At 34.8% G+C, this 5,050-nt stretch overlaps 1 long non-coding RNA gene across 1 annotated transcript; it reads left to right on the top strand.

Annotated features, from left to right (window-relative positions):
- Positions 1–3,402: 3,402 nt before the first annotated feature.
- Positions 3,403–4,589, top strand: LOC127084193 (uncharacterized). The gene is made up of 2 exons (XR_007788649.1): positions 3,403–3,738; positions 4,247–4,589. It is a non-coding gene; the product is annotated as an uncharacterized LOC127084193 (long non-coding RNA).
- Positions 4,590–5,050: the final 461 nt, after the last annotated feature.

Genomic DNA, 5,050 nt, shown 5'->3' with positions numbered 1-5,050 from the left:
GTTAAGACAACACATGTGACATCTTGTGAACACTCTAGGTTTTACCATAATTGCTGCCAACATCTATAACCAACAGTATTAACACCCCTAACATCCATGGTACTCCATGGGGACCGTTTTGATTATTCTTGCTCGAATGGGTGTTATCTAAAGATTACTCGTGAAAGAATAAGGGAAAAAGAATGGAATAAGTGCTTGATGAGGATTGGGCCCCTCATGCCTACGTATCCTTATAGTGCGATAAGGAATTCAGAGCTCTGTAGTTCATAAAAATAGTGACGGGAGGTGAAAAGAATTGTGATAATAATTATGGTTTGAACCAAAGAATAATGTGTTTTGAACTCCAACAAGGGGTGAAATATGAACCCAAGAGTAAAACTGGTGTTGACCAATATATGGACTAGTCGAAAGCGTCTTGCACTATATGGTATAGCCGAAAACAAGGACAAATAAGTGTTTGGGTACGATCCAAACAACTCTTGGTTCACAAGTTGACACAAGATGAAGCTCAAAGGGATAATGTATTTGGCTCAAAGATAGGGTATATCACATGGAGTGAATGAAGGTATTATTATGAATTCATCATGGAGATGTATGGAATGAATGACCAAAGTCACAGGAGTGAAGGATTTGGTAGCAAGTGACTGAAGAGGTATAGTTTGAAACCTAAGATCGGGGTATATTGGAATCCATAGGAGAAATGGGATTTGTACCATAGAGGGAAACATGCTTATTGGCCAAGAAAGAAGGAATAAAATGTCTGGGTACGAGCCAAACAACTTTAGGTACAAATGCGGACTGCCGTTATATCGTCCTAAAAAGGGTGTATATGAAATTCCAAAGAAAACTGTGTTCGATTTTAAAAGGAGCGGCATGTCACTGGGGTGAGTGGTTCAATGATTGAAGGTAGATCATGGATCATGAAAGATATGGATGGTGCCCTAAGGTGGAAGAATAATTAGGATTATACTCGCCAAGGATTCGCATCCTCGTGCCTACGTATTCTCACTATGCAATGAGAAAATCAGAGCATTCGTAGTTCGTGGAACCACAAAAACAAAAAGAAAAATAAGGAAGTGTTTGCCTAGAAAACTAGGACTAACAAGTCAAACAACTTCAAGGATATAATTACAGTGATGAATAATGTAACTTGTACCAACATATATGGAGGGTCCTACGCATACCCACTATATTGTCTTACCAAAAAGAGTGAATTAGGTGTTTGGTTTCACAACACAAATATCTCTTGGTTAACAAGCTGGACAAATTTCCTAAAAGGATGAGCATGTGACCCATAAGAATTTGTTTTTTGGACACAAGGAAAAATATATCACTTGCTGGGGAACAAACAAATTGAGATCAAAGAAGAAATGGTAGCTTGGATCCATGAAGGAATAAATCTTGAACTGAAGAGTAAAAGACGTATAGACTAAGATGTGGAGGGACCTACGCATACCCACTCCTGTCATAACCAGAAACAAATAGAATTATGTGTTTGGTTTCACAACACAAACATCTATTGGTTCAAAGGAAAGCATTGATTATGGGATCCAAGGAAAAATCTATTCGATCTCAAAAGGATGGTATAGATTGAAGAAGAATGAATGATTCATAAATAGGGTAAGATTATAAATAAGGTGCCTCGCAGAGAATCTAAATTCTCTTGCCTACGTATTCTCACTGTGCAATGAGAAAGTTAGAGCTTTCGTAGTTCAACCTACTAAGGCTGAAACAAAGGAAAACAGATTGATTTCCAGGGTACACAACCCGTCAAGGCTGAAAAAGGAGTGCCAAGGTTCCCAACCTTCTAGGAAAGGTAGTACTACCAGAGTTTAAATTTGAGGGCAAGGAACTGAACTGCCAAGGTTTACCACCTCACAAGGCAAAGAATTGAACTGAATTGCCAAGGTTTACCATCTCACAAGGCAAAGAATTGAACTGCCAAGGTTTGCCACCTCTCAAGGCAAAGAACAAGTGTCGAGGTTTACCCCCTCTCAGGGAAAAGGATTGAACTTCCAAGGTTTACCACCTCTCAAGGAAAAGAACAAGTGAAAGGTTTACCACCTCTCAAGGCAAAGAGAACAAGTGTCAAGGTTTACCACCTCACAAGGCAAAGAACTGAATGAAAGAGGGTGTACAACCACAAGATGCTACTAGCAAAAGTGCTCAATTGTTGAAGTGTTGAATACTTGATATGCTTGCTTGAAGAATACTTGTCAATTGCATGATTCAAATTGCACTAAAGTCTATGAACAAGGACGCGTGCTTTGAATAGCTAGGGCCTATGCCCCATACGCAAAGTCACTCTAGACAAGGATAGGAGAAACTCTGTCTCATCATTCCTCATTACATAAGGTTCATAGCGTGTAACCCTTATCATGATTGACAAGTGTTGTTAGAGGCTTCCGACTATTGATCTTGATGATGCCATGTTGTTTGTTGTATTGAGAAAACTTGACAATTGTTTGATATGAATTATGCTAAAGTCTATGAATGAGGGAGAATGCTTTGAATAGCTAAGGCTTACGCCCTGTATGCAAAGTTACTCTAGACAAGGGTAGGAAAAACTCCGTCTCATCATTCCTCATTACTTAAGGCTCATGGCTTACAATTTGAATCAAACTTGCCAAGTGCTGATACCTTTGTTGTGCTTGAGAAGTAGTCCACTTTACTAGCTATGTTTGATTGATGTTGACTTGAAGTCTTGATCTTACATTTGAACCTTGAGGTCTTGAGCTCCTGAGATTCAGCATATCCACAATAGCTTGAATAGAATGAACTTGCCATATCAAGTGATCAATGGTCTTTTGTTCACTTGAATGTGTTTGGGGTTTATAGCACAAAACGAAGGATTTGGTTGACCAAAGCGACCTTTGGTCAACGCTAATCAGTGAGATTCAGAGAAATTAGCTAGGCTATGTACAACAATCTAATAATTAGTCAGTTAATTAAATCAAATGGTTCTAAGTAACCCTAAACTATGGGATCATGTAAAAGTCATGATTTATAAGCCCTAAGGGAAAAATGGTCAAAATGCCAAGATGAATTAATTAGGACAATAGTTTCTAAAATCAATATTTAATCAAGAACTGATCCTAATTATACCTAATTATGCACACAAAAAAATTAAATAGTCTAATTGAGATTTAAAATTAATTAAATTCTAAAAAATCTAATTAAGACTTAAACTTCTACTTATGAACATTCTAATTAAATTAATTTAAATTCTAATTAACCTAAATATTTTAAATCTAATTCTAAAACCTGATTACTCTCTATATATTCTAATTAGACTACAATCCTAATTACCTAATTGTACTAATTGATTCTATGATTAATTCTAATAACTAATCACAAGTCTAAAAAACTAATAGGTTTTAAAACCTAAGTCATATCCTAATTAAATCTCTAAAAAACCCAATCCACCTAAGATTCCTTCTGTTGCTTGCACCTTCTTCTTCTCTCTTCTTTTTCTTTCAGGCTGAAGACTAAACTCTCGAGTTGCAGAATCAAAGGCTCAAGTTGCAAAATTGAAATCTCATATTGCAGAAAGAAAATACCGGTTACAGAATGGGAAATTCAGGTTGCAGGAGGTGGAACTCTCGTTGCAGAATGTAGAACTTCAAGTTGCAGGAGGTGGAACTCTCGTTGCAAAATTTAAGAACATATGATGCAGAGTGAATTTTATGCAGAATCCTGAAGAAGAAGTGATGCACTGAGATACTTATAGCCTTCCAGGTTTGTTAGAAATTCATTATAAATTCACATGAAATTCTCCTCAAATTCCCTTGAAATTCCAAAAATCAGTTAGAAGTTAGGATTGTTAATTGGGTGAGTTAGTTAGTTAGTTTTCAAATATGTTAATGTGAATGATACTATGTGTGTAGTGCTTTGCTAATTATTGTGGACTTTCCAATTGTTGTTACATGAAACCTGCTGTAATGTTTAGCTCTGAATTTTGCATGGTTCTATGTTAGTCATGGTTAGCATTATGAAAAATATTTGAACAATTAAATGTTGATATTGATTATGATTAATAAAACAATTAGAAAAACTAATGAACTGAAATATTGTTAGGCTATCTTGCTATGTCAATGAACTAACATGATGATGGTTTGCATTGCATATGCCATGGATGTAAGAATAAATGCTTATGTATGTGTGTTATGACATTCTGCACTTCCTTCCATTGTTTGATGCATAGCCGAATTTCTATTTTGCTGTTAGTAAATATTGCTGACCACAGGATGACGCATTTGGGAGTCCATATCATTTTCATTGTGAGCCATTTATGCAGCTGTTGTGAAAGGTCAAGGAGGTTGCACATGAATGATGAAATTGTGGGGTTAATTATAGATTAGTGTAGGATTTTGTTAAATTAAATTTGTAAGATTGTAAATTGAATGTAATGAATGTTTGTTAAGGAATGTGGGATTCCACATTGAATGACATTTGCATTGAGCATTTATGGAGTTTGATTGAATATGTATATTGTATTTATGGAATTGGATGCTAATTGAATATGATGTTTGGATTAATGTGAAATTAATCATGAATGAATATGGATAGATTACTACTTTTGACAATTATCTTAAGATTGACCTGAATGCTAATTGATTTGAGTTTAAATTCAAATGGTTTTTAAGTTTATGATATACTCATATGCTAAAATAAGTTTGAAATAGAATTTTTCATGTTAGTAAAGATTTTTATAAAAAGTTAATGGAATAGTTTTAAAGGTCAATAGATTAAATAAATTTAAGAAAGTTAACTTTGAAATGGTTAAAAAATGGTTTTGAAAAGTTTAATTTGAAAAGGTTGAAATGTTAATTAAAAGTTAATTTGAAATGGTTTCTAGATTGGGTTTCAAAGGTTTGGAAATGTTAATTTAAATGAGGAAAGCTAAATAGAACTAGTCCTATGGGATTGAAAATGATGGTTCATAATTGAATGGTTTCATGGAAAGTAAAATGAAATGAAGAATAAACACAAGCTTAAGTCAAACAGTTAGTAACAAGGTGAAATGAAAATGGCTTGTTAAACAATGCAA

Source organism: Lathyrus oleraceus, chromosome 5 (genome assembly GCF_024323335.1).
Source record: "Lathyrus oleraceus cultivar Zhongwan6 chromosome 5, CAAS_Psat_ZW6_1.0, whole genome shotgun sequence".
Lineage (NCBI taxonomy): Eukaryota > Viridiplantae > Streptophyta > Magnoliopsida > Fabales > Fabaceae > Lathyrus > Lathyrus oleraceus.
This window is presented reverse-complemented; position numbering and strand designations above follow the sequence as displayed.